We start from the raw sequence: 25,167 nt of genomic DNA, 5'->3' as shown, positions 1-25,167 counted from the left end.
ATGAATTACTTACCTATGGACAAAGCCAGAAAGCAAGAAGCAAAGTTCAGTTCAGTTGCTCAGATGTGTCCGACTCTTTGTGACACCATGAATCTCAGCACACCAGGCCTCCCTGTCCATCACCAACTCCCGGAGCTCACTCAAACTCATGTCCATGGAGTCGGTGATGCCATCCAGCCATCTCATCTTCTGTCATCCCCTTTTCCTCCTGCCTCCAATCCCTCCCAGCATCAGAGTCTTTTCCAATGAGTCAACTCTTCTCGTGAGGTGGCCAAAGTATTGGATTTTCAGCTTTAGCATCATTCCTTCCAAAGAACACCCAGGACTGGTCTCCTTTAGGATGGACTGGTTGGATTTCCTTGCAGTCCAAGGGAGTCTCAAGAGTCTTCTCCAACACCACAGTTCAAAAGCATCAATTCTTTGGTGCTCAGCTTTGTTCACAGTCCAACTCTCACATCCATACATGACTACTGGAAAAACCATAGCCTTGACTAGACGGACCTTTGTTGGCAAAGTAATGTCTCTATTTTTGAATATGCTATCTAGGTTGGTCACAACTTTCCTTCTAAGGAGTAAGCGTCTTTTAATTTCATGGCTGCAGTCACCATCTGCAGTGATTTTGGAGCCCGAAAAAATAAAGTCTGGCACTGTTTCCACTCTTTCCCCATCTATTTCCCATGAAGTGATGGGACCAGATGCCGTGATCTTTGTTTTCTGAATGTTGAGCTTTAAGCCAACCTTTTCACTCTTCTTTTTCACTTTCATCAAGAGGCTTTTTTAGTTCCTCTTCACTTTCTGCCATAAAGGTGGTGTCATCTGCATATCTGAGGTTATTGATATTTCTCCCAGCAATCTTGATTCTAGCTTGTGTTTCTTCCAGCCCAGTGTTTCTTATGATGTACTCTGCATAGAAGTTAAATAAGCAGGGTGACAATATACAGCCTTGACGTACTCCTTTTCCTATTTGGAACCAGTCTGTTGTTCATGTCCAGTTCTAACTGTTGCTTCCTGACCTGCATATAGGTTTCTCAAGAGGCAGGTCAGGTGGTCTGTTATTCCCATCTCTTTCAGAATGTTCCACAGTTTATTGTGATCCACACAGCAAAGTACAAACTATTATATTAATTCTTGCAGTCTTGTTTCTGTATTCCTTTTATTTTCTGTCCTTTAATATTTTAGAATGGTTTGTTAAGTAGTTTGTTTGGTGGCCTATATATGCATGTGTATATATATTGGTGTATTGTGTGTGTGTGTGTGTGTGTGTATAGTTAGCATGGGCTGTTTTCAAAGAGTCATTTTATATGTGGAAAAAAAGAGAAAGATGCCTATTTTCTAACACTTTCGATAGATTGATTCTCACTGAAACCCATTTCAGTGATTTAGTTTTAAATAATGGAAGTTTTCTTTTTTTTTTTTAGTCACAGCTCATCTTGTTATTGTCGTTACTGCTTCTGATGTTTCTTTTGTAAGAAGATATTTTTGCAGTCTCAATTCACAATCTTTTTCTGCCAGTGATGGTGGTGACAGTTTTCATTAAGCACCTCACACATGGCCTTCCACCATCTTTAGGTACCTCCAGTCCTGTTATTACCAAAATTAATCTTCTTTCCTAGGTGTGTAAGCACCTTGACACAAAACACATCTTGCAGACTATTGGGCTGAAGCAGCAGCTAATTTACCAGCATTTCTTGGTCAATAATGTTGACCAGTAGAAAAACTTTGACTGTCTTTCATTCTCCTGCCAGTCAGCATTATTAACTCTGCAGTCTAATGAGTGTGCTTGAAAATTGCCATTTGTGTTTGCCTCTGTATAAGGGAAGATTGGATTAAATTCAATCTATACAATGTCAAGGATGATGAAAATTACGTATCTTGCTCATTTATAAAGGCTACTTTTATATGGGGCTCTTCTTTCTATAAACTCAGCTTTTATTAAAATGAACTATACATTTTCAGTAGGAACTCATTTTCAATAGAGGTAGAATAGGATGACACCTGTCACTTGAGGAGCAACAAATGTAATTTGACAGATTACATTAAACAAGATCCCTGTTATCATTAAGCTAAAAGACTCATGGTTTCCAAGTTTGGAATACATGGTGGTTTGTAATATTTTATATTGTATGCCATGCCCCTACTCTTGGTTAATGATGGATGTCCAGTGCCAGGGTTAGGGCACCATGCCTGTAAGACTGGGATAACCCTGTATGGCAGTATAACGTACATAAAAAGTATGGTGCCTTGCTGCTTTGTTCTTTATTTCTGTGCTTTGATTCCTTGCCCATCATGGTTGACTCTTTTCTAATAGTTGGGCCTCCATCAGATTTTAATGTGATGCTACTGTGTCATCCCGAGGTTGTCCACAGCTATAAGCTAGTTTGGGTTCCTGGCAGTACCTGATCTGGTGTATGACTTTTTTTTTGGTGGTGATAACACAGGTAACCCAAAATAACCATAGTCTGGTTCCTTAGACTTTTCATCCTAAAAAATTCACATCCCAGCTTGAATTTCCTTTGGTTTTACACTTCTTACATTTCCAAGGCAAGAGTGTAAAACTTCTGAGAGAAGCTGAAGAGCATCTATCGAATCACTCTCCAATATTAGTACCCCCTACCCTGGTGGCTAAATTGGTACTAATACTGCAAGTCTATCAATAATGATTAAATTGAAAACATGTGATTTTTAAGAGTCACTTTCTTACTAATATTCTTCCTCTGGACCCTGTTTTTTGTTTTCTTTAGAGAAAAAAAAAAAAAATCTTGTGGTAAAAATGTTGATCATCCCTCCTCAGTGAAAAATCCCACCTTCTGTTAGTTGAACTTTCCCCTCAACTTTAAAGGGCATGAGCTTTTCTTATTTTGAGTTTTGAGCTGTCTTAACTGGAAATGTGTCACAGCTTCAAATTAGGTGGATTCTGTTGTTCTTTTGTCCTTTATGCTATCAAAGTTTCAGCTTCTAATCTACTACTTTCTCTGTAAAGGACATGGATGCTCCAGAGTGTGTTTGCTGGTTATATTAGATTACTTGAAAGGTCATATGATATGAAGGTGTTGAGTGGTTTGGATGGGGGTGTTTGAAGGGTTGATGAATGATGTCTCTCACTCTCAGATCTAGGAAGAGCCAATAAATGGGTTTGGACTAAAGGTGCTGGTGGTGATTGAATCATGGTCAAAGATGCAGATTTGGCCTTGGGAAGCTTTTCTCTCCTAATCAGCTGGTATTCATAGTTGTTGTTTTACCTTGAATAAGAACTTTAATCTACCTTCCCATATCACTGAGCGGGGGTGAGATTCGAGATCATTGTGAAATGCCAGAGTATAACTACCTAAGAGCACCTTCTGGAACTGTCCATTCATCCTAAACAAGTCTTTGGGGACCCAGGGTTTGAATTGCCGAGTTGTTGTTGGCTGTTCCTCCTGAGCCAGAATCTAAAATGATGGTGCTAGAGTCTTAACATCCTTTCTCCTACCAGTTATGGATACATATGGTTTTTTCCAGTGGTCATGTATGGATGTGAGAGTTGGACTGTGAAGAAAGCTGAGCACCGAAGAATTGATGCTTTTGAACTGTGGTGCTGGAGAAGACTCTTGCAAGTCCCTTGGACTGCAAGGAGATCCAATCAGTGCATCCTAAAGGAGACCAGTCCTGGGTGTTCATTGTGAGGACTGATGCTGAGGCTGAAACTCCAATACTTTGGCCACCTCACACAAAGAGTTGACTCATTGGAAAAGACCCTGATGCTGGGAGGGATTGGGGGCAGGAGGAGAAGGGGATGACAGAGGATGAGATGGCTGGGTGGCATCACTGACTCGATGGACATGGGTTTGGGTGAACTTCAGGAGTTGGTGATGGACAGGGAGGCCTGGTGTGCTGCAATTCATGGGGTCGCAAAGAATCAGACACGACTGAGCTACTGAACTGATACTTTTAAGAAAGCTGAAGAACACCTGGGATTTCCCTGATGGCTCAGTTGGTAGTTCTTTTCTCATTACAAAGAACATCTAGGAAATACAAAGACAGCTTTTAGTAACTTTTAACATTTTCTTACCTTTTTGAAGTCATTTGAGGCACCATAGGAGAAGTCTTTTTGAGACTCCATGGGAGAACATGAGACTCCAATTTGTCCTGATGGAGTCCATTCAACAAGGGTTTATATAGGTCAGTACGTGGCTTTTTTATAAGCTACAGCAGAAGTTGAGGCTTTTGGTAACCCTTGTTTCTGGACTTAAATGTTCTCTATTTAGCAGGATGTTAAAATTGGACTCTTTCTGTCCTGTGGAGGATAGATCAGAGGCCTAACACAGAACAACAACTTTCTCATTACAAAGTGAGGTGCTGGACAACTTGACTTATAAAGAGGTACCTCAGAACTCTTGACCATTCGCTTCATCCTATTGAGAAGGTCAGAGACAGAAGAGTGGAATGGAAACTTGGAGAGAGCATTTCTTTGGATGGAAATAACTCTTCCCACCGTTGGGAAAGGGAGAAAAGTCCATCCTCCCCATTCAGCCCGATGAGAAGAGTTTCAAGGATACTCCTGGAGAATGTGAGTGCTTTGGGAGATTTAGAAGGGCAAATAATTTATTGGGGAAGACAGGAATGCCTATTAAAAATGAAGTGGAAAGAAGCAGCTTTAGGCAGGGAAAGCCCCAGACCACATGCAGACCTGATCAGTTCTTCACCCATCATCAGTGGGGAACTCCCAAAAAAGTATGCCTGTAATGGAGTCCCATGTGAGGCACAGATGGCCTGGCTTTAGTCCTTTGGCAGGGCTCAGTTACTTGCTGTGGGCAGCCTGGGGAGAATGTGGCCTCAACTCTGGGGTGGTGGCAGGGGATGCCGAGGGGCCTGTCAGCTAATTGTGCTTTTTCCAACTTAGCAGCAAAATCTTTCTTGAAGAGAGAACCAAGCAGCCCATCTCCATGGCTACCGGGGATGGCAAACTGCTTTTCCATGTGTTTCCTAACTGTACCAGCATCTCTGAAACTTAACATATCTGAAGAGGCTCTAGGTACCTATTAGGGTCATAAAAGGTATGCAGTATGGAGGCTCTTAGAATACGGAGGCTGGACAAGGACATTCTTAGCAATTAGCCACATTGATTAACAAATGAAAGCAAAGACTGCAGATATTTGGATGTTCTGATCCTTCTGTCTTTGATAACCGTTATATCCATAGCAGTGAATGGGAGAGTCTGAAGGTCAAGGGATAGATGGACTGGGAGGTCTTCCTGCTTGTCTGGACCATCTATTCCATTCTGTTAGAAAGCTTTAATCTTCATAAGTAAGGATGCTGCAGACCAGGAGGTAGGTATACTTTGTCTGGAACTTTCTCAGCTTAAAAACCTTCCTGGATTTGCACCAAATCTACCTTTCATATCCCCCTCAATATCCTTATCTCCTCTTTCATCCAAAAAGTGTGACCTTCAGTCCGGCAGAAGGTGTTACTACCCAGGGGCTGCTTGCCAGAGAACTCCCAGTCCTGTGGCTCTCAGCCAGTGGGAAACTTTCCTCCTCTGCTAAGTCATCTTAGTGAGATGCACTGACCTTAAACTTCGACTCCTCTCCTGATGCTGTTTCCCCGCAGCTGTCACGTGCGATCTCCTGCTCCTTCTGCTTGCAGTGGATTCTCTTCTGCCACCTTTGACTACCCTTGGTGTTATCTTGAATGCTACGAACTTCTTCTAATGCTCCTTAAGTCCTCTGCCCCTGAGGCATACCACTATTAAAAAACATAATTGCCATTTTTAACCACTAATAGAATACATATTAATTTAATATTTCACTCACTAAAGGAATTGATAATTTCTGTACTCTTAAATCTGTTTTCTATTGTCACTCCTTAACTAATTGATAATTATTTGAACAAGTATGCAAGGCATCTTCTATAGTCTAGGCTCTGTGCTAGAGTAAATTTTGAAATAAAGTCACTTAGACTTGGTTCTTGACTTCAGGAGGATCGAGGTCTTGAACGTTTTCCTATAAATCATGCCTATAAACATGAGAACTGTTTATTTTTTTTTCTTTGAGCTTTACTGTTGGATACCTGGCTCTTTGACAGAGTGGGGGTATGTCTGGTGGGCCAGCTACCACTACATCAAGATATGACATAAGGCTATATGATGAGGACAAGTCTAAAGAACATTAGCAGCACAGTGGTCACTAAGACACATTGTTCTGTTATGTCTCATTAATTTTGTGTATTGGAAAATTGAGGTTGGCAGGAACACCTAGAGACCACCTAGCTCAGACTTTATTTTATTGGCATGGAGACCAAAAGCTGGAGAGGGAAAGTGACTTGCCCAAGGTCATATCCCATAAATGAGAGATCATGCATGTAACCTAAAGGAACTAAATTATGAAAATGTATCGAAACTCTGTAGGCTTAAAATATTTTTAAGCTGTTGTCACTTTTCCTTTTTTATTGATTTATTCTGATTGTGATTTATTATTAAATCACAATTAAAGGGCTGAAAATGTGAAGACAGCAGTATTTAGAACTTCCCCAGCTTCAATGATACGAGTTTTTGCTTTGACCATGAATAGCATTTTGAATATTTAAGTAGCTGCTTGTTGTTTTTTCCATGTCTGATCTCACCCCACTCGAGACCAGGGACTGGGTCCTCCAAGCCCTTGTCCGCAAGCCTGAGCACAGTCCCACATGTTATGAATTTGGATGGTTGACATGGTTACTTGATGAGCAAGTCAGCCCAATAATGGGATTGTGTAGCTCATAGGAGGTAAACTTTTGAAACAAAGCCATGTAGGCTCAGATTTTAAGGGAAAGAAGTGTTTAAATACCAAATTCAGATGAAAAATTTCCCATCTTTTATGTGGGGTGATGAATGTGAGGAAATAGGATCCGTGTCTATTCTTTTTGCATTGCCTCTGCCTTAGAATTCCCTCAGCTTCTCTGCCTGGAAACCTCGTGCCTTCATCCTCCTCCTGCTGCTGCTCTGGGCCCCCACCTGAGCACAGTCTTCCTGTCTGCGTCCCGACAGCATTTTGTGGTGGCCATCATAGCACTCGGGACACAGAAGCTTCATTGTCTCTTGAGGTCTCTCTCCCTGGTTATGCTGTGAATTTGAATGGCAGGGAATAACCACACTCATCACAACATCTCTAAAGCCTGTCACAGATATGTAAAAGGTGTTCGATATATATTAATTGAGATGACAGGTGATAAAACCCATTTAATTAGAATGACTTAGACTAAATTTACATACTAATATGTACAGTAATACGCATGCTGATCTTTTTTGATTACAAAGTATTTTTGTTTATTGCCTTACTTGATTCTAATATCAACCCCAGGAAGGAGGTATTTGTATTCTCATTGTTACAGGAAGGCCCAGAATCAGAGGAGTCATTTTTACTTAAGAAAATAGAGATTCCAACTCAGAAATCCTGGTTCCAAACCCCATGTCTTAATCTCTCCATGGAGATTTTTAAATACCAGGCCTAGACTGGTGCCTGTTTGATAGCTCACACATATCCATGATAAAATGAGAAAAATAAGTAATAAATAAGTTTTTTTTTTTAAATAATGCTGAATTTAAAATAAAGGATTATCCTATATGTTTTTGCTTTAAAGTGTTCTTTTAAAAATGATAGTAGTACCATATGGTATATTAAACAACTTTAGTATTAAAAAGGAGAAGGCAATGGCACCCCACTCTAGTACTCTTGCCTGGAAAATCCCATGGACAGAGGAGCCTGGTAGGCTGCAGTCCATGAGGTTGCTAAGAGTCGGACATAACTGAGCGGCTTCACTTTCACTTTTCACTTTCATGCATTGGAGAAGGCAATGGCAACCCACTCCAGTACTCTTGCCTGGAAAATCCCATGGATGGAGGAGCCTGGTAGGCTGCAGTCCATGGGGTTGCTAAGAGTTGGACACGACTGAGTGACTTCACTTTCACTTTTCACTTTCATGCAATGGAGGAGGAAATGGCAACCCACTCCAGTGTTCTTGCCTGGAGAATCCTAGGGATGGCAGGGCCTGGTGGGCTGCCATCTATGGGGTTGCACAGAGTCAGACACGACTGAAGCGACTTAGCAGCAGCAGCAGCCAGTATTCTTGCCTGGAGAATCCCAGGGATGGGGGAGCCTGATGGGCTGCCGTCTATGGGGTTGCACAGAGTTGGACATGACTGAAGCGACTTAGCAGCAGCAGCAGTATCAAAAAGCAATATAGTTTGTAAGATAAACATTATTACCAAAAAAGGTTTTTTCTTAGTGTTGCCAGTTTGCTAAATCTCACAGCCTAGGAACCACAGCTACCTTGGTGAAATGTCTCAACTCATTAACTTTTCCCCTTGCCTGTCTTTTGAAAGAAAATGATGAGAAAACAAGCTCATATCAGAAATTTCCTTAAGACCACATCCATCCTAAAGTCACGTAGGGCAAGTCTTGGAATCAGAATATGCCAAATCTAGTTTCTTACGTTTACCTTAACTCCATCCCTGGAAGGAGAAGACTCATATTCAGAATAATAACTGTAGTCACGTTATTCTTACAAGCTTGTATTTTTTTATGATGGTATTTACTGATGCTTAGGGGTGAGTGATGGCTTCCCCAGTAGCTCAGTGGTAAAGAAACTGTCTGCAATGCAGGAGCCACAGGTTTGATCCCTGAGGTGGGAAGATCCCCTGAAGGAGGGCATGGCAACTGACTCCAGTATTCTTGCCTGGAGAATCCCATGAACAGAGGAGCCTGGTGGGCTACAATCCTTAGAGTTGCAAAGAGTTGGACACGACTGGAGCAACTTAGTATGAATACGGGTAGATGAAAAATGTCTGTATGATGATTTTCCACACTAAGACTTAAAGCAAGGTTCATTGCTACTTCTCATTTAAGCCCTATCTTAAATTCCTATTTATTTATTTTCAGAGCACTCTGGACAATTGTGTCCCTTCCCCTGCCCTTCCACTGTGTTTAAAAATTGGATAACACTACAGATACCCCAATCCAGAAGCTGATATTGGGAGCAGAAAGTCTGCTGCACCAGGGTTAGTGTGGTTTTGTCCCAGGTTGCATTCCCACTGAACTGAACTCTTGCAAAGAGTTGCTGGGGAAGGAGTATGGATGGATCGTCACACTGGTGGTATTTCAAGCCCACGTCATTGTGCTGGGGTACTGCTGCCTGATCACTGGCATTTTGCTGCCTCTTGGCCCTTGTCTTTATGAATGAGTAGTGTGTATTTCCGATCTCCTCTCTTCTCGATAAAGACGATGTTTAAGAGCATCAGCGTTAACGGTGCAGTTTTGCAGCCCTGAGGTTAAAAGCTTTCCGATATCTCATTAACTCACAGTGGCATTTCACTTTTAATATTGTCTAAGCACCCTTGCTTGAATCAGTTCAGTCACTCAGTCGTGTCTGACTCTTTGCGACCCCATGGACTGCAGCATGCCTGGCTTTCCTGTCCATCACCAACTCCCAGTGCTTGCTCAAACTCATGTCCATCGAGCAGTGATGCCATCCAACTATCTCATCCCTTGTCGTCCCCTTCTCCTGCCTTCATTCTTTTCCAGCATCAGGGTCTGTTACAGTGAGTCAGTTCTTTGCATCAGGTGGCCAAAGTACTGGAGCTTCAGCTTCAGCATCAGTCCTTCCAATGAATATTCAGGACTGATTTCCCTTAAGATTGACTGGTTAGATCTCCTTGCAGGGATTGAACCCTTGTTCCCTGCACTCGCAGGTAGATTTCTATTTACTGTACCACCAGGAAAGTCCACAAAGAACTTCGAAAATCAGCTGGTTTGCCTGGGGTCATGAAGATTCAGTGACAGCAAGTGTAGACAATCAGAAGCCTTCCTGCTCCCTCAGTAAGGTTTCTGAATGGCAGAGTCTCCACCCTGTGTGGGGGATGCAGAATATAAAGGACTCCTCTCTCCAGGTCTCTTCTTTTTCTCAAGAGGTGGGACCATTAGTATGCCTGCATCATACTGTACTTTAATGATTGAGTCTCATCTTCTAGTGGGTACAGTCACTGTACTCAATCTTCACTTCTGTTCATTTTCTTTCCATGTGGTGAGTGACTCAGGCCTTGTTCCCAGAACAGGCTCCCCTCCCTTTGGTCTTCAGTCCTCTCTTCTCTTCTCTCATCAGTGTTTATACGTTTTTAGTGACAGGTCTCTTGAGTAGCTGGCTTCAGCAAGGTGAGATCCCAAGACTCCTCTTGGGTTTGAAGCCACTGACCCCATCCCATTCATCCGAAAGCTTAGCACTGGAGTTTTGGGCACTGTGGTGCCTTATTTCCCCACTAATTCATTCACCCTGACACGACTCTTTCTCTCTGACCATTTCATAGGGATGTGGACAGGATGAGCCAAAGTAAATTCCTTGGCCTCTGAATGAAACAAACCTCTGTATCTGCTTCTAATGCTATGAATTACTGGGGAAGCAAAACACAAAGGGAAAATCGAAGCTAACTTTTTATGGATATCTGCCTGTGGGTGGGATAACGGGCGATTTATTTACATATATAAATGTGGGGTGAACAGTGCTTTATTCTTGGGACAAGAACAGAAGATCACAGAGTATTTTTCTTGAACAAGGCAGGATTCTATTGCAGACCTCATCCTCCACCCTCTCCTATAACCAGGGAAACGAGACTCACCTAGCATCTTCCCTTATCCTCTTATTGTCTGGTTACATTTTGTTTTCCAAAGTTGGGGTGGAGATGGGCATTTTTGAAATGACTGGAACCTTTAAATTTGTTATAAATGTCAGTTCTTTGTGACACAGTCTCCCCAGAAGACATAATAACATGTGACATATTGATAGGATCAGGACATTCACAACCAGTGTGTTTATATCAGGCATGGGGTGAGAAGCTGCAGAAATGATTGGGGTGAAAATTATTGCTAGCCTGGGGCTGCTCTCTGATGTAACTGCTGCAACTCTTGTTTGGATCTTTTTGCTTGCATATTTTACACCCCCACCAGCCTTCCTTGCTGGCTTTCTCTTCCCTGTCTCTTTCCTGAGTTCTCTGTTTTGTTAGAAGCCAGGCACCCAGCTTCCATCCTCTTGGTGTCTCCGTGCCGGGTTTGCGTGGGAGGGATGTATGCTTGTTCATGCTCATTTGCAACTGCAGGTGCTATGCAATTATGATTTAACAGTGAGTAATTCTATCACATCCTTCAGTCCTCAAATTAAAGAGCAATGATCATAAGGTCTAGATGTCCAGTGTAAAACAAGCAATTTTCAACGTTAAGGTGTGGTATGCTATCTAAGATGATTTTTGTAATTTCACAAATGTAGTTAAGACTTCGTATATTTAGTTACATTGTAAATTTTTAAAATTTTATTTGTATTGGAGTGTAGTTGCTGTACCATGTTGAACTAGTTTCTGCTGTGCAGTTATGTAAATCTGCTATATGTATACACATATCTCCTCCCTTTTGAGCCTTCCTCCAACCCCCCACAGCCATCCTTCTAGGTCATCACAGAGATCAAGCTGTGCTCCCTGTGCTATATAGCAGCTTCCCATTAGTTATGTATTTCACACGTGGTGGTATATATATATATATCAATCCTCATCTCCCAGTTGGTCCCATCGTCTCCTTCCACCCTTGTGTCCAAGTATCTGTTCTCCCCATCTGCATGTCTATTCCTGCCCTGAAAATAGGTTCATCTGCACGATTTCTCCAGATTCTAAGTTGTGTTAGTTGCTCAGTTGTGTCTGACTCTTTGCGACCCCATGGACTGTGGCCCAACAGGCTCCTCTGCCCGTGGAATTCTCCAGGCAGGAATACGGGAGTGGGTAGCCATTCCCTTCTCCAGGATGTCTTCCAACCCAGGAATCAAACCCGGGTCTCCTGCATTGTAGGTAGATTCTTTACCATCTGAGCCATCAGGGAATCCTTCATCTGTACCATTTTTCTAGATTCCATATACATGCATTAATATATGATATTTCTCTTTCTGACTGACTGCAGCAGATGTAAATGTAAACAGCAATATCCTTGTTGGTTTATCTATCAGTTTGGCCAAAAGATTTACATTATGGAAAAACCCAAACGAACTTTTTGGCCAACCCGGTACAGAGGCTCAGATGACGTTCATGCCCTAAAATGAAACAGATGGCTTGTGCAAGAGACATACCAAGGAATTCAGAACTGAAAGTGACTTTATTAAATCACTGAAGACAACCAACCGTCTTCTTTTATGGTAGGGGTGAGAGATGCCATAGGAATGAAAAAACATACCTCAGGCTCCAGTGGAGGAGGTCAAATTCACCAGCTCTCACTAAACTATTCCCACTTGCCTTGTCCCGACTGCTACAGTAATTATACCATGAGTCTCCAAATAGTCAGAAATTGGCTCATACATTTTGAAACTTCTTACATTGCTTGCTTATTGTTTCATACATGCTGACTTGTCTAACCTGCTTCATTGAAAATGTGTTGAAGATAAGAACTACATCTTAAAGTTTTTCTATGGTGAAGATTGGATTCATGCTAATCATTTAGTGGGAAAATTCAGTAAATATTCCTTGATTGATTTAAATATCCAAGTATTTTGTCTACATGATTCTTTGTGAAAGAATACTAGGAAATTAAAAATGACATCTGAATGTTTTACATTTCCTTCTGGTATATGGCATCTAGACTGAGTGCCTTGGGGAAAAAGTTGCAGCATAGAAATATTTACAAAGCCTGGTATGTAGTAGGTGCTGAAGAGAGTGTTGCTGAATAAATGAGTGAGTGAGTAAATTCATGAAAAATGTGGGCAACACATTAATCGGGAAGAACGACAACAACTGTGGACAGAAGTTGGGGAAGATGAGTAGGTTTATAGGAACAAGTGCTTGTTAGGATACCCATGATCACCCTCACGTGTATCAGTCAGCGGGTTTGTACCAGGGCCTGGGCCTATTGAACTTTCTGTTGTCTTGTAGGGTCAGCTCTTCTGCTAACTCACTGACCTTGGGCACCCGAGAGGGCAAGTGGTGAATAATGTGGAGGGGAAGATGAATTCCTAAAATACTGCTGCTCTCAAGGTCCCATCAACGGAGGCAATTCAAAATATCGAGTAAAATGCAAATGAGATACTTTGGTTGGTGGGAGGTGAAAGTTTATGAACACTTTGATGTCCTAAGCCTTGTGTTTATTTCATATGTTCCAAACCTTTGTGCTTTTGCTATTGTAGTCATTACAAGTGACCGGGGTCCCAGTAATGACTGCCTCTGACCCACAACTGCCACCAGCAGAAATCCTGGAACTCAAGTACACCTGATTCAGTGTTCTCCTTGACATTGAACCCCTAATCATCTCGCATCAACTTCTAGGAGCCTCATGGAATATAACATCACTCCATTCGTTCATTCTTCATTTATAAATGAATGAAGTAACAAATTCAAGTAACATTTATTGTAGGTTGTCTGCTTATTAGATGTGCAAAGTGCTTATTATTAGTGCAAAGTGCTGATGATATGAAGATGAAAGGACCATTACCTGTGTTCCCAGTGCTCACTGTGAGGCGAGAAGAGAAAAATAAGACCCCAAGCCTTAATTTGACTTCATAGTATCTCATAGGACAAGACTGGGCCTTACAGTAGAGCAGAGTGTTTCACCAGCAGAAAGATGCGTGATAGGGTTACCCAGAGTTCACATGCAAGGTAGCCATTTCTCTGATATAAGTCACTGCCTCCCAGGGTCTGCCTCTTGCTGCTTGCTTCAGACATCTGACTTTACCAGTTTACTGAGCAGAGCTCCATCTCTTCAGGACAGGCTTATATTTGACATGCTTGTAGGACTTGATTATATATACTATCTCAGAATGTCAATTCAATAATTTACAGTAATTGTCAGGCAGGTTAGACATCTTTCTGGGACAGACCAGGATATTCTCACCTTGAAGGGAAGGGAAAATGGTCAGAGTGTTCCTTAAGGAGCATGTGCTCAGATGAAGGTTTTCATAGTATCCAGATCTGGTAGGCTGGTCACTCCCATCTGGATAATATATACCCCACCTCCTGGGTCAGGAGGAGATTGGATGGTTTTTTTTTTTTTAAATAACTTAAAACAATTTGTTTATTTTTTTGGTCATGTCATTCAGGATCATAGTTCCCCGACCAGGAACAGAAACTGTCTACTACATTGGGAGTGTGGAGTCTTAACTACTGGATCATCAGGGAATTCTCAGAGGTGGCTGTTCTTGAATGGGCACTAGAGTCCCATCTCCCCAGAATGGGCTCTGCTGACATGCCAGTTCTGTCCTTGTGTTCCGGGACTGCAGCTGTTTATTATCCTGGCTCAATCTAGGTATAAAGTATTCAGAGGAGTGGACTGAGGGCATGTCTTTCAGACTGTGCTACAGAAACGTTTATTCTCTTCATAGAGCATTGTACTTCATACTAATTTTGAAACTATTTACCTCAGATTGGGACTTGAACCCAGCCAAAACCCACTTTGGGACTTGAACCCACTTGGCCAGGGCTCAAACCTGGCCGAGACCCTGCCTGGGACTCTAAACTATGTGGCCTGGATTGGAACCCAACCAAAACCCATGGTCTTCCAACTGAGACCACAGATCTGGTTTCAGGACCTAATGAAGCTCAAGTTCTTGATGTCTCATCACAGAAAGAATTCAGTGAGCGACAGAGTGATAGCTAAGAAGTAGATATGTTGAGAGAAAAACACACTCCACAGAGTGTAGGCTGTTGCAGAGGGTGAGTGTGGCATCAAAATGTGATGTGGTTAGCTTTTATTCACTGGATAATTTCATAGACTATAACGAGTGGGAGGATTATTCCAGCCCTTTTGGGGAAGGGGCAGAGAGTTCTAGGAATTGGACCAGTGCCAGCTTTTGGTCTTTGATGGTTGGCCTTGGAACTGTCATAGCTCCTCTGGATGTGTCATTTAGCTTGTGGATGTATTACAGTGAGGATATACCGAAGGTTAAAGTTCCAAGATGGCAGACCAGGCCAAGTCAAAGTTGCCGCATCTGCCGTCTTAGAACCATTTGACTCTAATGTTTCTGTTGTGTCCTCGGATTATGTCATTCTTTCAAAAGTTGTGCCCTGCCCCCTTCCATCCTGTTTCAATTCCATTTTTATCAGAGTACAGCCTTTATATATTAGAAGTGACATAGAGGTACGTGGCTCATGATGAAAAAGCAACCGTCTTCTGCTCACTCCGTACTACTCCTTCCCTGAGGAAGTTTCTTTGGAAGTTTCGTCCATTGTTTATTTCCATTTATTCTTATGGATGTTTGTGTGTCCCATCTTTTAGACAATTATACTCATTTTCCTTGGTGTTTTTCTAATGGCAAAGGATGATTCAGTTTGCTAACTACTTCCCAACCCACCTTGTCTGCCCTTCCTTCCTCCCACCCATCCCCTAGAGCTAGGATTAACAGGAGACTTCTGGTGAGGTTTGAAAGGGCTGAACTTGCAGTTGTAATCCCCACAGCCCAGGGCACAGCCAACCAGGGTTCAGATCCCATGCTCTTACCAGACAGGACTATGGGCAAGTCATTTAAAATGTAAGAACCTGAGTTTCAGTCTCCTCAAAGTCAAAATGGGTTAATACTTGCATCTAGAAAGTGAAGGTAAATAATGTAATGCATGAAGGTGCCTGGAACTGCACACCTTAACAATAGGCTAAGATGAGGGTTGTCCTGAGGGGCTCTTTTCAAAGGTGAGGTGTCACAGAGCCTGACTCTAGCTCTTTCTATGCTGGAGAATTAATTTAAAAGTAATTTATTTATTTATTTTTGACTGTGCTGGAGCTTTGTTGCTGTGTGGGGTTTTTCTTGAGTGCAGACTTCTTTCTCATTTAGTGGCTTCTCTTGCTACAGAGCAAGGGCTCTAGGGCAGGTGGGCTCAGTAGCTGCAGCTCCCAGGCTGTAGAGCACAGGTTCCCTTGTTGTGGCTCATGACAGGCTTAGTTGCTTAGCTTACTTGCTAAGCTTAGTTGTTCCGAGGCATGTGGGATCTTCCCTGTCCAGGGATCAAACTCATGTTTTTGGCATTGGCAGGCGGATTCTTTAAGCTACCAGGGAAAACCTATACTGGAAAATTTAAAGCAGGTGGAAATATGCCCCTCCTCTTTTGTCCCACATCTTGAAAAAACTATCTGCAAACTGGTCTTAGCTTGGCTAGTGTTGAGCCATGTCACCCTGGAGTACTTTTCCACCTTTGGCTTCCCAGCTCTCTTTCTGTTCAGTCTTTCTCTAAACAAGGTACAGTGCCATTGATGAGGCTTCCTTCTGCTTAGTGAACTACAATCATGCTGCAGTTCTCACTCTTTGAAATGACTCCTGGATCACCTTGATGGGGTTTTCAGCGCTCCTCACTTCCTCAGTCACATATACATTCTCTAGGTTTATTTCCCCAGATGGCTAATCTCACCCCACTGTATGTAGATTTTACGAGTTTAATTCTCAGTGGACAATCTTATTTCCCTTCTCTTTGCTTCTTTAAGATCTAATCAAACTCAGAAATCAACCACAGAATTTTCTTTTTAGGGAAGCCTTTTTGGACTTCCCAGTGTTGTCAGGGTTTCTTGGCCATCCGTGAGATGGACCAGGGACTGTCTTCTTAGGTTCTCTGGAAGCAGATGCTTGAGATGGAGTGTGTGACCAAAAATATTTATTAGAGGTCTTTTCTGTGCTGTGCTCAGTTGTGTCTAACTCTTTTGTAGCCCACCAGGTTCCTCTGTCTCTGGAATTTCCCAGGCAAAAATACTGGAACAGGTTGCCATTTCCTCCTCCAGGGGATCTTCCCAACCCAGGGATAGAACCTGCATCTCTCATGTCTGTCTCCTGCTTGGCAGGTGGATTCTTTATCACTAGCGCCACCTGGGAAGCCTGTAATTATTAGGGATCAACACCTATGAAATGAGAGGAAGGATTGGGCAGAGGGAGAAGTTAAAACGCTAATACATCAAATATCTGGGGTAAGTATTGTACGTCAGAGTTGACATGTATGCCATGTTAGGACAATATGCCTATGCCTTTATACCCACTTTTGGCTCCACCCTCAGTGCAGGCTTCACTGGGAAGAGAGTGTTCTCCAACCAGGCATCTCTCTGCAGCTAAGGTGGACCTGGAACGAGCTGACAGCTAGGAGTTGCCTACTGACTGCACTCTGCAGCTGAGTGGCCAGAACTTCTTGCAGGGGGGAGTGGCAGGGAGGTGAGCAGTCTTTGATGTCCATCTTCGTTTCTGTTACATATGCAGAGTATTCAGTACTTATATCAGTTTCTTAGTAAATACCCTTGATTGTAATTTGCTGATTACTACGCACCTTCTCCCTAGGATGGTAGGCTAAGCTCAGGAGCTCGCCTCTGTTGGGCTCATCCTTTCCATCACCCAACATGTAGTGGGCATGCAATAAAGAGTCATAAAACCGGTGTTTGTCTTCAAGTTCAATGTCTAGAGTTATTTCTACTGCTGTAGTCATCACTATAATCTGAAGACCAGAACACTGATAATTCCTGAGTCCCTCTTGGAGGCTTGCCACTGCGCCAGCTTTACACCTGCAAAGTGGTTTGCTCTTGACAACCATTTTGCAAAATAAAAGCCATTGCTCCCCCTTCACAGTCTAAGAACTGCTGCTCAGAGAAGTTGAGCAGCCCTGTGACTCCAGAGCTTAGAGTTTTCCCCTGCACTGAGTCAGCATTGCTGGTGAGGCTGGGCTTCCAGGCACCTGATGGGAGCACCTCTGGGTTGGGTCTTGTGTCTTCTCTGGCATTCATATTGATATTCGAGCCCAGAGGACATAGGCCGCTGTAGCTGCTATACTTTCCAGTTGCTGTCTTCCTAAGGTAAGATGAACACCTTCCTGTAACCAGAAGCTCTGTTGATACAGCAAGCATCTTGGGATTGCAAGTCTTCCTGGGCTTTACTCTGTCTGTTCCAACTCTGAGAGCATATCCCAGATGTTGACTGTGTGCTGTATTCAGATGCCTGCCAGGCTTTCACTGAAGACCATGAACATTTCCCCAGGGGTGCCATTTCTTCCCCCCATCCAGGAATTGTCTTGAGTGAGGGGCATGGGAAGCCCACTCATCCACTTATTCTGCATGAGAGTCCTGGCTGGCATCTGTTAGGACCAGCCCAGGAGGCTCTTGGTGCCCTGATACAGGCAGAGCCCTGACCATCCCCCATGGGGCTTGTGGCCCATGTTGAAGTGGATTCTCACCTGACCTAAGCCCTCTCTCTGGCTTCGGGATATAGCAGTGCTGAAGATAATCAGCCTGGAAAGATTAGAAAAACCTAGAATTGGTTGAGAAGAGCCTAGGAAGAAGACAATTTGGTTTCTAATCTTGAGGCAAGGGGTGAACATAGATGGCTGGAAGGCTGGGTGGTAGAAATGGCAGCAAAGGAGGAAACCAGGCAGGAAGCAACCTCAGAGCCTGTGCCAGAAGAGCCCAGAAGCAGAGGTCTAGGCTGTAGGGGGCAGGGTGGGAACAAAGTGTGTGCAGATGAAAAAGCACTCTGAGTTTAGGATCTGGGGTCAGTACAGCATGGTGGCTGAAAACACGGTTTCTAAGGTTGGAGAGTTTGGATCTGAATCCACTCACCACCAGCCATGTGACCTTGAGCAAGTTACTTAACTACCCTCCCTCTTAGTCCTCTTCTAGGAATAGGAATAGGAATAATTACAGCCATTATCACATTGGGTTGCTGAGAGGATTAAATGGGTCCTATGTCATCTGCCTGCCAAGGATGTGTTTCCTCTCTCTTTTTTCTTTTGAATGAACTTTGGATTTTACAACAGTTTTAGGCTCTCAGAGTTTGTAAAGAGAGTGCAGGGTGTTCTCAATTTCCCTATGAGCATAGTACATGAACTGTGATGCATTTGTTACAATGAATGAACCAAAACTGGTACATTGTCATCAGGTCAAGCCCATACATTCATTCAGACATCCTTGAATGACTTCCAGACTTATATTTAGCCATGGTCTCTCCTTTGTTGTTGTTAGTCATTACATTGTGTCTGACTCTTTTGCAACCCCATGGCTTTAGACCACCAGGCTGTTCTGTCCATGGGATTTCCCAGGCAAGAATACCTGAGTGGTTTGCCATTTCCTGCTCCAGGGGATCTTCCCGACTCAGGAATTGAACCCACATCTCCTGCGTTGGCAGGTAGACTCTTTACCACAGAGCCACCCAGGAAGCCCTCACCTCTCCTTTGGCTCCTCGTAACATGACAGTTTTAGATGACCTTGAGGGTTTTGATGCATACTGGTCAGGCGTTAAATACAACGTCCCTCAGTTGGGATTTGTCTTTTCTTTTTTCCTCATGCTTTGGCTGGGGTTATGTGTTTTGGGGAGGAAGGCTCATAGATATTTATTTTGTACTTTGGGTTATAACCCACTACTCCTTTATTTTGTTGCTCTAATTCTTCCAACCTTTTCGAACAAGAGCTTCTTCAGTTGGCTCCGGGGACAGGGATTTTCAGTTGAATTCAACTTTGTCAACTCAGTGATGTAATTGGATTTGACCCAACAGGAACTGGGGTCCTGAGTGGGAGTTTCCTGTGCTGTTGCTTTGTAATTAAATTCTTCCAGTTCCCAGAGTGGTCAGGCCGGGTCCAGGCAGGTTTTCCTAACCTCTGAGATGGAAATTCTTGGAGTGGAATGAAGTTTGTAAACTTTATTTCCTTATTTGTCTCCCTGTTCTCACTGTAAATTCAGTTTGAACAACTGAGAAATATCTTCCCTAGGACAGATTAATGAAGAAATAGAGTTTAAGGTACTGTTATTTCCTCAGCCCCTCAATGCTGGCATTCCTCACTGTCTGTTCCTTCTCACTAAGCACTAGACAGGCTTATTTCCCAAGTAAGTTTTACATCCATGGGGCTGATGAAACCATAATTCAACAAATGCATAACTCCTGGTTTGAGCACTTATAATTCTTTAATTAGTTGCTTGCCGATTGCTCTAATCTCAGGACACAGCGAAATCCTAGAACACAGAGAGTATATTTTATATATATTTGTGAATCCGTTGCTTGGCACAGTAAGATATTAGAGGCTTAAAAATGTTGATTAAATAACTCAGGACTGGAAAAGTAATTAGCTTACCTAACTTGATGAACTTGTTAATACAATTATTATTTAAAGTAATTCAGATTGTGCCCATCTCTCCTTATTGTGGTTGCTTTCTTATCAGCCTCTTAAGCAGTTTTGGAAAAAAGCACTGATTTTAGCTCTTGTTTTCCTTAGCTGACCTTTCCCACTGCATTTGTCAGGCATTTTGCCTCTTGGCTTTTACTTATCACAGAACATAACCTGTTCACTGACCTGAACTTTGTCCATTTTTTCAGATTTCTGTACCGTTTCTTGTTATGTCAACTCTGTTTTTCTTTAGGTAACTATCTTTTGACAGTTTATTTTTTCTGTTCACTGATTTTATTTTTCCTTCTTCTGCAAGTGTGAGTCTCAGTTTCCTTTATGATTTTAACATCAAGGAGTTTGATGAATATATTGGTTCTGTTTATTGCTGGATGCCATTGTAAAGAATGGACCCAAATATGAATGAAGCAAGGTTGGCAATGAAGGGCTGAGAAGCAGAGGAAGAGATTCATGCTTGCTGGTGAACTGACTGCTATGCCTTCGGGAACTGAACACGTAGTGGGCTCAGGGTTTGCTCTGCAAGCCAGGACCCCCGTCCACTTTCCTATGGTGATAGCGGCTCCTACTTGGGAGTGACCTTGGGGATAAATGCCTGTCCGTGTTGTGTTGGCCTGACAATATATTAGCCTTTGGAGGTTAAACTTCTTTCTTCCTTTCACAGTTTGCTTTTACCTGTTAACCTCAGGTGCTTTTTTTTTTTTTTTTCTTTTTCATTCCATGGCTTTTTTTTTTTTGTCCTGTGACCGAATCAATGCTGTTGTGAAAAGGTCAGCAGCTTCTGAAACACCTTTGGTTCATAACAGAATGTAAGGCCCATTTTGAAATTCCTCCCCACCCCTCCTTTTTCCTCTCCCACCAAGAATCGATCCCAGAGCCCCATCTGTGCTTTTCCTCTAAATGGTTCTTCTTTACAGGTGTTAACATTGCATTTATGTAAAACATAACATAACCCTCTTTTAAGCAGGGGCATCCTGTTAGGAACACAGTATGTTCATTCCCAGAAACCTCCTGGTAACTCTCTTTGTGCTGTTGCTGTTTCTGGGACACTCTTTTGCTGTATAAATGGTCTTTCAGCCTGGTTTGTGTGAATCAGATGTATAGACTTTTTAAATCTGAACTCCGAACCTCAGGACCTATAGCGTTTGCCCTTGGTGCTTCCCGTCTTGGGAGAGAGAAACTGTGTCCTGCCGACTTGTCGGTGGAAAGAGGCCCTTCCATGGTGGTGCTTCCATTGGCATTGCTGGCCACTAACTCATGGATGCCAGATAATATGTCATTAACTAACCTTTCCATTTCCATTGTGTGTTTGGACAGGCAGTGCTCTTCAGGTCAAGGTGAGTATAATTACATGCCTTCTTTTTTAATGACAAATCAGTTTTGGTTGAATTCACCCCCTTTCTCTCTTCCAGTAGCTAAGAATAAGCCAATTACCTAGAGGAGCCTTGAGATAGATCAGATAAACACATTGCTTACTTTTTCCTAGGCTGTGGATGCATTTGGTTGGGTGGTCTTTGTAAGCACAAATCAATCACACTTTGAATATCCAGGAAGTCTCTAAACCCCTGCGGCAGGCACATAGGTGTGCCAGGACTCCGTTCCACCATCTCTGTAGTTTTGTTTCTCCATTCTTAACCACAGACACTCTTTTTTTTTCTAGCCATAGTGAAGGAATCACAGTCCCTGTAACAAACCACGTCCTTTACTTCTTGGTGCCACTGTACACAATGCTCTCACCTTGACTTACCTTTGTCTACTGTAGCTTCCCACTCATGCCCCATCATTGCTAAACCTTCAGTGACCCCCTCCCCCAGCTGTAGAACTGACCGTCCCTAACTTCACGCTCCACTTGTATTTGGTCCACTGCTGTACCCACTGTGACACTTGACGATTTTTGGTCAGTGTGTCTGTCTGGACCCCAGTGCTGTCCAATAGAACTTTCTGCACTGAAGGAAGCATGTTTAATATGGGGGTCAGCAGCCATGTGTGGCTAGTGAACACTTGAAACGTGGCTAGTGCGGGTGAGCACTGAAACTTTATGTTGTTGGTTGTTGCTACCATATTGGACAGTGCAGGTCTAGACCAGTGGCTTTCAAATGTTCGTGTGTATCAGAATCACATGGAGGGCATATTCAAACACAGATACCTAGGGCCACCCCCAGAGTTTCTGAGTCAGTGGGCTTGTGTGGGGCCTGAGAATTTACATTTCTAACAAGCCCTCAGATGATGCTGTTATTTCTGATTGTGGATTCATAGCTTGGTTTAATGGCCTAGACCAGTGTTGGCAGATTACAGCCTCCAAGCAAGATTTAACCAGCTACCTGTCTTTGAAAGTGTTTTACGGGAAATAGCCTGTCCATCCATTTACACTGTCTATGGAGGCTTTCACACTGCAATGACAGAGCCAAGTAATTGCAGCAGTAGATCATACATGTAAAGCCAAAAATACTCACTGTCTGACCCTTTACAGAAAGTGTGCTGAGTGCTGGTCTCTGTGAAGGACACTTTGTTGTCTTTGTAGCTTTGGACCTTGCAACAGTGGGTGGGGGTGCTGAGTAGCCATGGAATGAATGAATGAATGAAGCATTATAGAGGATTCCAGTTGAGTATAAATATTAGCCTTATTTACTGTGATAGATTGTTGTAGGATTTTCACAAGTTTTGAAACAATCTATTTGAGTCATTTTGACTTGAGCCTTGGAGGCATTTAAAATTCATGTCCCTTAGCAATTTGATCAAGGTGAAAGCTCTGAGTAAAGGACTGTGAAATGGAAAAGCCACATTAATCTGAACAGTAGGAATATTGGCTGTTGAATTTATTATTAGTAGTTGTAGTAATATTTTACAGAAATCTCATTGGAAAGCCATTTTATCCTGGAACTATTAGGGCAACATTCTCTGAGAAGATCAACTTCAAGGACCTGACCCAGACATCTCTGCTCTGTGCTTCCAGAGCAGGAATAAAGGGTTTTTTTCACTGGATTGTCCTGGCACTTCCTTTAGGCCACTGAAGTCACAGGTATGCTCAAAGTTTTCAAGGTCCAGGTACCGTTAACTAAGAGCTTTTTGGAATTCCATTAAAATCAGGATTATAGTATTTAAGCTTTATTTTCCTTTTTGTTTCCTGTTTCACATGGCTTTTGGGGGGAGTGGCAAAAGAACAGGTTAGAATAGTTTTAATTCAGCAGCATCTAATTTGTCATCCAATCTGAAACCTGTAAGTATTCTTCATCTGTTTCATTTCTCATCTTGGCATAGTGGTAAAATGGATAAACCTTGTAATCTGACTGCCTAAGTCCCAGATCCTGGCTTTACTTGTTTTGAGCTGTGTGACCCTGGCAAATGACTTAACTTCTCTGGTCTTAAGTCTTAGGGGTTCTTGGGAAAGTCATCTAAACTTTCCATGTCTCAATTTTTGTGCTGCATTCTGTGTTTGTGACTGGGCACCCCACCCGCACCACCATCTCCTTCTAAAAGCACCATTTGCCTCATATTACAGAGAAGCAGGGAAAACTGTTTTGCAGATTTTTCTTGTATGATTTCAGGTTAGTGGCAGCCAAGGACAGGCACCTGGACATGTGTTGAGAGGCAGGAGGAGAGAAGCCCCTGTTCTCTGAAAGCAGTTACAGCCAGACACCTGGGTGGATGTGGGAGCCACAACCATTTTCTAGTGAGCTCTTGAGAATGACATGTTTGTTGCTACAGCTCCAAGCAGTGGCAGGAGTGTCCCAGAGATTCTTTAGACTTTTAGAGGCTTCCTGGTATGGTTTTGAAACCACTGACTGACTTACAGTCTGAGATCACTGGTGGTTGTTTCCCAGCGTGTACTCTCCTGGTCCTTCCAAACATTACGAATACCTTCAATTCTCTTTCCTATACCTGGAATCCATAGGGTGGCTTCTATTTTCCTAATCAAACTCTGACTGATACAGTATTCTCATGAATTAAATGCAGATAATAATAGTACCACCTCATAGGATTAAATGAATTTTGTACACACACCCCCACACCTGAAGCTCTTTGAACATATTTTATGTTTATTTTCTCTGTGTCTTCCCCATCCCCACTGGAATATGAGCTCCAGTCTATTAGGCATTTTTGTTGGAAGCCTTCTCTGCTTTCCATCTTGATTGCATTATGTGTCTGTTCCTTGCATTTCCAGGAGTTTGATGTTTCTCATTGCAAACTTGATCATGTATCTCTTCTCCTAACCAGAAATAGCTCATTTTCCAGGAGGTAAAGCAGAAACTAGTTCCATGGAGTGGAAGATAAAGTTGGCTGTGACTGATCATTTACCCACTCATAGTCTGTGCTGTAGCCCTTCTGAAGTTTCAAGGATTCTGTAACTTACTCGAATATTTCATACATCTGTGCCTTTGCACATTCTGTTCCATATACTGGGGAGATCTTTCCCTCTTTTATCCACCTGGTTAACTTCTCCAACTTCAGTGCTTTTCTTAAGTATCATCCCTTTTGCTTTCTGAGCTCCCAGGAACAATTGGTCATTTATTTCTCCTCTTACGTTTTGAACTCTCAGGGTTACCTCAGCATATCCAAAGTCAATATTTGCATGTTTATCTCTTCTGTAAATTTTAAGATATTTGCATCAAAACCTTTTCTTATTCCTCCTGGTGTCCAGAGCCCACAGACTAGGATTGACTAGATCTTAGTGCCCATGCAGGAAATACAGAGTTGATCCCTGGGTGGGGAAGATTCCCTGGAGAAGGAAATGGCAACCCACTCCAGTGTTCTTACCTTGGAAAACCCATGGACAGTGGAGCCTAGTGGGCTACAGTCAATGGGGTCACAAAAGAGTTGGACATGACTTAGCAGCTAAATGACAGCCATATATGTTTAACAAGTGAATGATCAAACGCCTTCATACCTACCTCAGCCTTACAGCTTCCGAAAGAGTATACTCGGGGGGCCATGGGGTTAGAAGCCATGAAGTTACAGACTGTCATCCTGCAAAAACTGTGTGAGTACATGGAACAATGGGAACTATTTTGGCCAGTGGTCACAAAGACTCATCTGCTAAACCAGTTGTGACTGGGAACAAGCTGATCTCATTCTTGTG

The 25,167-nt window shown here is 42.7% G+C and overlaps 1 protein-coding gene and 1 long non-coding RNA gene across 8 annotated transcripts in view; both read left to right on the top strand.

Moving 5' to 3' along the window:
• The window catches only part of NELL1 (neural EGFL like 1), a 1,046,196-nt gene that overhangs the window by 352,386 nt on the left and 668,643 nt on the right, over positions 1 to 25,167 (top strand). The window lies entirely within an intron of this gene.
• Positions 16,710 to 23,136, top strand: LOC123333780. Its single transcript, XR_006551332.2, has 2 exons — positions 16,710 to 16,907; positions 16,995 to 23,136. It is a non-coding gene; the product is annotated as an uncharacterized LOC123333780 (long non-coding RNA).

Source organism: Bubalus bubalis, chromosome 5 (assembly GCF_019923935.1).
Source record: "Bubalus bubalis isolate 160015118507 breed Murrah chromosome 5, NDDB_SH_1, whole genome shotgun sequence".
NCBI lineage: Eukaryota > Metazoa > Chordata > Mammalia > Artiodactyla > Bovidae > Bubalus > Bubalus bubalis.
This window is presented reverse-complemented; position numbering and strand designations above follow the sequence as displayed.